General features: G+C 37.4%; 1 long non-coding RNA gene across 1 annotated transcript; it reads left to right on the forward strand.

Moving 5' to 3' along the window:
• The first annotated feature begins 69 nt into the window (after positions 1-69).
• On the forward strand, positions 70-6868 carry LOC143880144 (uncharacterized). Its single transcript, XR_013251509.1, has 2 exons — positions 70-1016; positions 6668-6868. It is a non-coding gene; the product is annotated as an uncharacterized LOC143880144 (long non-coding RNA).
• Positions 6869-11352: the final 4484 nt, after the last annotated feature.

The following is an 11352-nucleotide window of genomic DNA, read 5'->3' on the forward strand; positions in this document are numbered from 1 at the left end:
ACTAGTCCCTATGGATACACGCAACGACCCACTCACCACGTGTATCAGGTAAGTCGGGGCGGGATTCAAACACTCGTCAACAGGGAGCAAACCCATGACTTTATGCCGAAGAGCCAACGCCTCCCACACTTGACTTCACACCCCGGCCAATATAAAATCTCTCATTTCTAAATCAAAACTAAAAAATTTTAAACGCAGTTGACATATATAATTAAAATAATGTTTTAAAGGAAATTCAATAAATTCTGTAGACACCCCATTTTGACCGCACCCTAAATGCCCAAAATTGAATAAGGTACCCGAAATTGAGTCCCCAATTGAAAAAGGGGGGTCTCAATATACCATTTCCCTTTAAACCAAGATATAGGGGGCTGAATCAATTAGTAGGGGGCTGTCCAGAACAAAAGAAGGGGCGAAAATCATTTCCCTTTTACAAAAGCCAATCGGGCTAGGGTTCCATGTGGGGGTTCTCATTTTTTCGGGAGGAAAATTGCAGAGTGAGAAAGGGGAAAGAGCCACGGCCACCATTTCCGTCCACCTTCGCCGGAGCCCTGACCTCCGAAGTCTCTCACCAACATCACCATCTCCCCCAAGATCTTCATCTCTTTGTCCCCATCCCCATCCCCATCTTCAATACCCCTTTTCATCTCTCCCATCAACACCACCAAACCCCCCTTTCATTGCCCTGTTCACTTCCAACCTCCATTGATTCCGGCGACCTTGCCGGAATCCGGTCGTTTCCCCTACAGAACTCCGATTATTACCAATATCTAAACCCCATTCTCACTTGGTCTAACCTGAAGCCCAATCTCTTCCATCAGCCTTCTCCATTCTCATCTTCTACCTTCATTTCCACCATCAAACCCTAGATCCAAAGCATTTTGGCTCGGAGCTATCTACAATCGACATAGAGCTGAAAGCTGTTGCAGTGAAGCGTGGTCATCTTCTTCGTTGATTTCATCAGGGCCAAGAGCAGTTCTCCAATCATCTCCTTCTTGGTAATTTTGGCAACTCAGGTAACATCTCTGACCCTTGTATCGCTGAAATTTGTATGGCTATTCACCTTGTTTTCAGATATTATGATACTAATTCATGGATTTGGTGTCAATTTGACTCTTGAATGTAATCTGATGTTTAATATCTGTGGTGAATGGGTTGTGAAGCCATTTGTATTAAGTGAAAGATGCAAATCAAATTATCACTTTGCTCCATGTCGTGGGCATAAGGATCATTTGATTTCATTTGCCCCATGTCGTGGGTATAAATGAATTGATCATCTGATTGTTTGTTGTACCCCATGTCGAGGATGTGAATGTGTGAATTATTGTATAGCATGATTTTCTGTTACGCCTAGAATGCCCTGTGTTCATTTGAGTTGATATTTCTAGATTCATGTAGGCTATTCTCTTGCTAGATCCGTCATTTGTCTTCATTTTTGAGATTAGAGATTTGAGCCTCATGATTATGCTTTTGCTGGTCATAGGGAAATAATTTCCGTTTTCATTTTGGTTAGCTTTACATCATTTAGTTTGAAAATATGATGAGAATTGGAGGCTTGGATCTGTGATTGGAGTTAATAATGGAATTGCAAAATGAAATGGCATTGGTGTTAATGTTTTGTTCGTAGGAATTTTGTGACAGAAGCTTTTTTTGTATACTCAAAGAGTCCTTTAGTTCAATAATTTACAGATTTTAACTTTGGACTCGAGGGAAATTTGTAAACAGAGTTTGTTCTTTTGAAACGGCTGAAAATATATCGTATTTCTTTCATGTATTTGGGGTTTTTGTTGATCGTGTAAAAATTGTGAAATCTGATAGTTTCTGTTTTATCTTGAAGATTTTCACAATGCTTCAAAATAAAAAAACTACCAAAGTTTTACTAGGAAAGAAGTTTTCTGTACATATCATTGTATGCTTCAGCTTGTAGTCACTTTGATAAAATCAGAAAGTTTATGATGTGGGTGAAATCATAAGCACACTTTGAGCAAAGTTTGCTATTAAAATTGACTGTGAATCCATGGCCTTTGTTTGAATGATTGGAATAGAGCATTGCATAATTAAATGGTTGTAGGAATATGTGATTTTCTTGAGAGGTTTCTTGAGAAACTTATTATTATTATTTTAGGATTTCGACAGCTACTGACCATGGCATCTTTGTAAAGTGGACGTCATTTTATGTATGCTAGGCGGTTTATGGCTTTTAAGTAGAGTTTCATTAATAATGGCAGTAGATTCGCTTCAGGGAATGATTTTAACTTGAAAAATATTTCACCTTGTCCTGACCCTCAATATAATAAGGCCAAGTCACTTTTCATAGTTCGTTTCAATTTAAGAATTATGGGTGACACATGAAAATGATGGAGATAAATGAGAGCATGTTTGTTGCAGACACATGTCCTTATTTAGTATTATTTGGTTTAGAAGCAAGCATACGTAAGGGATTTGTTTTCTGCATGTTGGGTTATGTGGCGTGTTTATCTTAAAATCTCATTGAAAAGTTGATCTTTTCCCTCAAATTCAATTGATAGGTCAATATTCCACCCATCCATTGAAAACCTTTCAATTGTTGTGAGGGTAAAAGAACGTCATTTTGGATTTTCTACTTGTGACCTGCTTTTAATAAAAGGGAGTCCTCACATTTCCTGAGACTGTTGTGATCTTGGGTCAACGACACTACATAATTTATCATTGCCAAGAGCATCTTTAGAAAAGAAACCTTGATAAGTCTAATATAATCATTCATGCCTTGCTTGCATAGAATTCTATCTATGATTCTATAATTACAGGAGATTTCCCTTTGAGGTATAATACTTGCTTGCATCCGTCTAACACCATTCCCTGCTATTTACTTGAAAGGCTTGATCCTTTTTCATATTCTTTTGGTTCATGTTGAAGGCCTCATTTCTACATTTCCACTTACTAACAGTACACATCACTTTCTCAATCTTCCTGTTATTATGAGTGATAAAGCCATTTTCTTTTGGATTTGTGTTCACGTTACAAAGCATAATGATTGTTAGTTTGTGAAAAGCAAGGTGAACAACAGAAGTCAAGGTTAAATTTTGATAGTAGCGAAAGAGGTTAAGGGCTATCACTGTTTACAGTATCATGCTTTGATTAACGAAATCTGATTACGGTTGCCTGTATATGCAGATTTTGTTCCACTTTTAATAGTTTTCTGTCAAATGAAACATGGTGATTGGCTTTCATGTCTGTTAAAATTGAAAGTACTGCGTCAACATCCTTTGCTAAAAGAGCCTTGAATGCTTGCTACCATCAGAAATGTTAAATCGGTATTTTTTTGTTTAAGAGAACAAATATTGAGTATCATGTCAATGTTTCTATTTGAGAATTTTACATGCTCGTTTCACATCGGATCCTTTGAATGAGTTCTGGATCCCTAATTTTTGGGTGATTTTGTTCAGGCTATAGAATTGCGGTCTCATTTGAAAGTACTTGTTCTGATCACACACACCAAATTTGCCTTAATCACATTTTTCTAAATGGATTGTTAATAAAGATAGTTGTGATGTTGGTCATTGAATAATGCAGGTTCGTTGTGTTTTGTCATTGAACGACATATGTTGCTTGGTTTGTCTTTTATACATACCTTTAGGCAATGCATGTACATTACACCATCGGCATTAACTTGAATGGGACCTGATGCATTAGTACTTTGCATGTAATGGTGTATGGTTAGTTTGAACTAATGAGAATCACAGAATGCTAGGACAAGAAAATACTTAAGTTGTTAATGTCATTAATCAACACATAAGTTAACCACTTTTCATCTTGTTTTCTTGGTCTTAAGAGATTTAAGGATTTTATCACCTTTAGGGTTACTAATCCTTTATTTTGAAAATTATCCATTGCCTTAAAGTTCGTCCTCCGTGGGTTAGGCTATGACGGAATGTTTCATGAGCCAACCCCTTCCCTCCCTGTATTAGTGTTTTCACAGGTCGAGGGATTTCTTCCTCTTTAGGGTTCGTCATAGAGAGTTAGGAATCTGTCCTGCCGTCTTAGAGTCATAGGAGCCTGTCCTCCCATCATAGGTGTAATACCCGGCCCACACACACACACGTTAATTTTTTTTTTTAATGGAGTGTCTTTATGAAAAACCAGTCCTTGATTTATTCTTGGAATAGGTTGTCATTATCAAGTTGAACCTATGATCATTTATTAGAAAATGAGTGTCCTTATCAAATCAGTTTTGAGCAATTAGAGAATAATGAGTGTCATTACCAAAGTTGACTCAATGATCATTATTTTGAAATTGAGTGTGCTTATCAAAATAAGCCTATAATTTTCCATTGGGAGGGTGGATTTACCAATTTAACTAGTGGTTAACTAGTGGATTTACCCATCACCCCATACCCTTCTTTACTTCCCTGCCATAACCCCATCCTTTATCTTTATTAAGAGACTACACTCGTAACACTCCCATGCCTCTTCACCATTCCCCATAAATGTCAACCAAGCACATCTATAAGACCCCCACCATCTTCATTATCTCTCCCCATCTCCATCTATTGTCCTCTACGTACCCCATCACCACAACCCCATCCGCTCTCAGTGGGTTTCATTTTTTTCCACGCACAGATCATATTTTTGGCCTTGGTTACCCAAGAGTTATAGCAAAGCTGAACCTCTTCAACCAAGTGAAAATCGTGGATTTGCCAATAACTACTTGCCCACACACTACTTCATTCTTCTTTATCCATGAGTAGTGTTGCTGCCATGCTCACTGTCCGCACAAGAATCTCCTCTCATACATCTAGTAGCCAACGAGGTCATTGATGTATGTAAGTTCTATATTCCAAGCTCTCTTACTGCCATTTTAATTTGACACCAATTAAGGCTCCTATGAGAAATATCTATGTAGAATTTTCATCATCCAAGCAGCCCATTTGCAACTAAACTTTAGCCACCTGCTGTCCTTGTTTCAACACTCCCATGTTTTGAAAAACCCACGCATATAAGATACAAAACAAAGTGTGATGGCCCTTCGTACACTCTTTCTTGATATGCTTAAAACATTGCAATCACAACACCCGTCTGAAATTAACAACACAATTAGAGTGACGACTGCACATCATGCCCATAGGATGGTTCTAACCCTTCAGGGAAGTGGGCCCATTGTACATTTCAAAAATAAAATAATTGACGCCCGCTCACCATATAAAATTTTGAACTTTTGTCTAGTCAAAAGCCATATGAAAATCTCAGTTTTAGTTTATTGTGCCAGGTCTTTTGGTTGCTACCTTGCAATTGGCTACACATTTTTGTTCTGACACAATCAAGCCAAATAGCCTTGTATCTCTTTGGTGAACCCCTGTAATGCTCGGATCACTAGTGTACTGTACCTTGAGTAACTCCTGGAGGGGGGCTAGCATATGGCCAGCCCAACCTCTAAGGCAAACCATATTAGAACCTATGCTGTGTAGTTGTCTGGTAGGATTAGTAGCAATCTAAACAATGGTAGTTTGTTTCAATATTAAAATGGAATAGCAAGCACTTAAATTGCTCAACCTCAACCACATGAACATTAGTGGTTGGTATTTGTCAACAACAGGAGTGCAACTACTAAAACAGAGATGAATTGAGTGTTGACTTTTGAGTTCCAAAATTAACGGCATCCACTCTCTAAATTTAGAAAGGATGGTATTAAAACCCTCCTATAGCACTATCAAAATGTTGCCGTGACATCTTTCTCCACATCAAAGCGTCTACTTAAAACTTTATCAAATATAGTAAACTGAACTTCGCAACCGCAACCTTGAAGGCGAAACCTGTACCTCAAGGCACTAACAGGTTGGTCATTTTCATAGGATCTTGATCTTGGGATTTGCGCAAGAGGTAGGTGATCCTACCCTATGTTGGTGTATTACGATTTTTCTGCCATATATCCATATTCTATATGAATGACATCCATGTTTCCCACTTTACAACTTAGATATAAAGATTAGTATTGTCTTTAAAATATTAGAAGGTACTTTGGATTTGAAGTATTAAACTTTGTTTATGCTTTGGATACTTGATGTTGGCAGGATTTCGGAACTCAATATAATCGCTTTAATTTGGCACCTTACTACAAACTTGATTTTATAAAATATATTGCAATGAGATTGTACATTTAAATGGATTTAGAATTGGGGAGTTCCAAATGGTTTGAAACAAGGTGAAATATCATTTGCATGATATTAGAAAAGGAATTGAAATGGTTTTATTTACAGTCTTGGTATGAAATGGGTTCCACTAGTAAGGTTGATCTCTAGTGGGGACCTAGTACCCAACCTACCAGTGGGTGAGTACACTGGTCGTGATCACGTACACCGGTCAAGTTTATTTGCTCATAAGGTTTATCTTGAGCCGCCAGCAGGGAGTCCTCTTGCTATTACTATTGCGCGCTTTAGGACCTGTGAGTCCTGCGAACGAGTGTTCGCTTTGGGTACGCTACCTGCCAATAGGGTTGGAAATTGGCCACAAAGAAGACTGATTAATTCTCTTTATCATTATTTTCCCAAAGTGGAATATTGCAAAACTATGTGGTTGAAAGTGCTTTGTGCAAAAGTACTTATTTTACCATATATGCATGTTTGTTTCTACTAGCTGATGTAGATTCAGAAAACCTACCGTCTATTTGCTGATGTGGATAAAAATATTTCAGGCATCGAAGAACAATAGGCTGATCTTAGTTGGATCCCTAAGAAGAAGATTGTTGGAGAAGGTTTCAGCTTCAGTATGGTTACTTGTATTTCAGTTCTTCAGACGTTGTACTCAAGGTGTTGTAATAAATAACTAGTTATGATGTAATAAGTAATCAGAAACTCCTAAGATTAAGTGTTTTAAATAAATTATGTTTCCGCAATTATTTAGCAGCTCTGTATATTATGGATGGTAAAATGAGATTAAGCCTTGTGTACTCCTGGGGGCGACCCTATGGGCATGCGGCGGCTGTCGCACTTGTTCCGGGCCTGCACACCTCGGGCCGGGGCGTGACAATAGGAGTCTGTCTTCCCGTCATAGAGTCATAGGATTCTGTCCTATCTTCATTAGTTTCTGGACTCTGTCCTTCAGTCTTGGATTCTGTCCCTTGGTCTAGGAAGCTGTTTAGGAGTCTGTCCTCTTGAGTCAAAAACTCATATCTTTTAAGCAAAAATAACAAAAACGTTTTTCGCAAAGTCTGCTTCGAACTACGTTGGCTTGATCCCTTTCCACTGGGTACGTAGGCAGCTTGGGACCGGTATCCCAAGTTCAGTCAAACTTTGTAAATAAATCTTTTCAAACCTTTTAAATAAAACCTTTTCAAACCTTTCAAAGCTAAAAAACTAAAAAAAATTCAAAAACTAAAAAATGGGCAAGGATGGTGATTGCCAGGTCACCCAGAGCCTTCTTTTCATTTCATTTCCGATTTTGATCGTGGTTTTCCGGTTTTATCGATTTTCCGACGTTTTATCGGATTTTGGGACGGGCGATGACGTAGCGTGACCCCTTCACAGGGATTGTCCTCGCTGAGCCCAACGATAGGCTATGACGATGGCGAGACTTGTCCGATCTTTAGGGATTAAGATCGCCGAGCTTGATTCCTTAGAATCGCTCCTGAGCCTATCGTATGTTCCCTTTTATTTTCCCTAGCATTTTTAGTCCTTGTATACCGTTGATTTTCCGATTCCTTTATTTCCTTGCATCTTTAGCTCATTGTGTGTTTGTTTTGTTATTTCTTATGTGTTTACTTTCAGCTTACGTACTTTTTTAGAATGTGATTAGTTATTATTTTCTTAGCATTATCTCTTGCATAGGCTTGCATGCTAGTGTATTTATTCTACTGCTTTGGTTGTTTACTGCTGTGCGTATCTGTCCATTCATATGCTTAGCTGTAGCATTTACTTATCCATCTTATCTGTCATTATCTGCTTAGTTGTAGCTGTGCATGTGATTGTTTACTGTTTTCTTAGATGTGTTGAGTTAGTATTAGATGTAATGAGTTAGAACTTGTTTGTTTTATTTGCTCATCCCTTGGTCATGCATGCTTAGGTAGACGGGCTAGTCCCTAAATCAAGAGGTATCTCACTTATATCGCTACCCATGCTGTGAGTAGCACAATTTCGAGAGTTCTTTAGTAGAGCTCTCCTTCACGTGTGGAGGTCTCAGAGGATTGACGGGGATCTCATATCCTCGCCACCTTCCTTGGGATCGGGGTCCACACACAGCCGGGCACAATATAAAATCTCTCATTTCTAAAGAAAAACGAAATTTTTTAAACCCAGTTGACGGATATAATTAAAATAATGTTTTAAAGGAAATTCAATAAAAGCAATTCCTTTTTTTTAATATGATTATAAAAAAAGTATCGATTACCTACGATAGCCTGTGATTTCCATTTCTTAGATGAATAATTTGCAAGTTATTTACTTGTATTCTGACATAACCCTTTATGTCTGAAGGAATGCCTGGAAGATATCATGAAATATTATATTTTAGGTTATGGATGCTCTTTTGGTAGGTAAGCTGAGTTATAAATACTTCTATAATCATAATCAATATATTGTAGAGAAAGTTTTGCCCATACATTAAATAAGATAAATATTCCAAATTATAATGCATACACAAAATTGAAGTATCAAATATTCAAAACAATGTGATCAAGCTACAACAAAACTGGGCTTTCCCTAGTGACTTTAATTACATTCATTGGGAGAAGTTTACTTTTTCTCTACGGATTTAAAATTCATAGGAAAATAAACCAATATCCCTACTGGTGTTAAGTTTTCGGTAGGGATATAGTTTTTACCTACGGGCTGCGTAGTAATCCGTAGGGAAATCCTAGCATGTACGCCTACGGAATTCTTCTAGCAACGAAAATAACTATTTTTTCGTAGGGATATTGTAAATTTTTCCGTAGGGATATGCCAAGTAATTCGGTAGGCATAGGGATATGCAAAACAAAAAGTACTGCGCGTTGAGGGATCGGAGAAATGTAAAATTCCGACTTATTTTTCCAGTTATGCCCCTAACAGTTTATTGAAATGTTCTTTCGCTCTTTCTCATAGATGGAGGAGAACGCAAACCCTAGAGAGGCTATCTCCTTTCTATCTTTCCTCCGTTCATTCTCTTATTTTTCCTGGTTTCTTTGAAAATCCACTTCTTATTCTTTAATCCCTCTCATTATATTCTTCTACTTGCACCTCCGTTTTGGCATTTTTTTCAGGGAGGGAGATTGAATGAAGGGAGATCTTTGGTGTTTGGTAGTGTTTAGTACTAATGGCTGTATTTCTCCATGGGTTTGATTTTTTTTTTTCTAATAAATGTTTTCTGTTTTGAAATTAGGGTTTTGCGTCTTGCTTCCTCTTGAGGAAGTAGATCTTCTTTGCTGTAATCTGGGATTGAATATCCAGGCAAGTTTTTATCTTTCTTCTTTTATTGAATGAGTTTTATTTGGGTTTCGTTTTTTGGGTTCTCTTCTCCGCAATAGCCAGTTTCAGTGGAGGGTTTTGTATTTCGTGTTTGATTACTTGTTTTCATGATTTCATTTCCTTTTTTCTGTTTTTATTTTCCTTTTGTAGGTTTGGTTTATTGCACCTTGCTCTGTTTTCTTTTATAAGAATTGTCTTTTCTTTCTGTTTGGTAACATATACCAACAACCAAAATGGTCATGGAGCCTTTGAATTAAGCAGTAACCTAATAGCATAAGAGCTTTTTGTTTCAATCCTTATCTTCCTAACCTAATAGTGGTATTGATCTCTATATCATTTGCGAGGTAGAAGCTTCTAGCTAGTTACCTTCACGAATTAAGCTTTAATGCCTTGACACATGTAGAATGTCTTGCCTTCCAAATGCTAGTTGAAATGCCTGCTTGCAATTGACATGCTGCAAATTGAATTGGAATTTGAAAACGACCAGCTATTAAGTTCCTTAAGCCTTAACAGCCCCCTCCACCTTATTATTTAATTTAAGCATGATAGTATTAGGCTTTTTAAGTATGCTTCCATTAGCTACTTGGTTTGAGTTGTTGGCATTGAGTTACTTGGGTGATATGGACTTGATGAATGGTTATTGAAGAATTTTGGCACAAAAGTTTTAGTTCAATTTCTGTCCAAGAAATTTGGGAAAGGACATATTCTCCGATTGTTATATTCAATACAGTTCTAGGCTTCCATTACTGATTCGTTTCGTCTAGAATGATTTTCATTACCAAACTGAGTGTTCAAATTTGTAAAGGAACCCCCCTTCATTTGAGCATTATGTGTTGGATGGCAAGGGCTGTTTTGGGACTTGATAATTCTGAACATCTAGAGTTACGTATGACTTGAATTTTTCTATCTTTACTGCTAGCATTGCATTTTCTATGACAGCTCTTTTGCATTCAGTTCTGCTAATGGAGGATTGGCTAGAATTTCCTACAAGGTAATTTCATATCAAAATTTTATAGAACCATTTGGGGATAAATGTGTAGAGCAGATGTTGTGGATAACTTCTACTAGTTGTATTTGGAGATTACTGCATGCACTTACCATGGACTATTGCCTTATAAATTTCAGTTTGAAAGATCCATGTTGGTCACTTACTATGGACTATTTCCTTAGAAATTTCAGTTTAGATCCATGTTGGTCATGTGCAAGGAAGATCGATCAAGTGAGACTCAATTTACTAATTATTTATACATTTTTGGGTCCTGCAAAGAATCTGATTTGATGAGAAATCGTTGAGTAGCATCAATTGCCCAAGCATGATTCTTGCTAGTTTTTCCTTGTTGGGAGGAATCATCGGTCAATGAGTCCTCCATCCAAAATGGAGGTTGTGGCTGCCATACTGATGGTGGCATTTTTATTCCCCTGTTTTGATGAGTGGCATTTTTTGGATAAGGGAATCCTGGTTAGAAAATTGTGATTCAATTGAGAAAATTGGGATTCTTAACAAGGATTCTTAGTAAATGATGACTGATCAATGCAAGGGTTGTTGGGAGTTGGTGGCGGCGTTATGACACGTACGATATTTATAAGGACACCCTCGTTTAAACCTTAACTGAGCTGGATATATGCCTTGTGATAATTATTATGGGAATCATCTCTATCATTTTGCGCAAAAAGTGGTTAAATATGCTAGATCTTTGTTAAGCTTCTTGCATATTTTGCATATTGCTAATTGCACTATGTGTGCACTGATATCAATGAGATATATTTGCTCTGTAAAGCACGAAAAAGCATTAGAAAATTTTAACTGGAGAGAATTGCTACAAACAGAGGATTCTGTGATAAATGTTGAAGTGGTGTATAATGTTTGAGAATATATTTCTTTTCAAGACGTCATGCCTACTAAAACACGTGTCAGAGCCTGATTAGTCCCTCATGGTTA

This window comes from Tasmannia lanceolata, unplaced genomic scaffold (genome assembly GCF_043159265.1).
Source record: "Tasmannia lanceolata isolate RefF3 unplaced genomic scaffold, GAP_Taslan_0.1 ptg000006l, whole genome shotgun sequence".
NCBI classification, from domain to species: domain Eukaryota; kingdom Viridiplantae; phylum Streptophyta; class Magnoliopsida; order Canellales; family Winteraceae; genus Tasmannia; species Tasmannia lanceolata.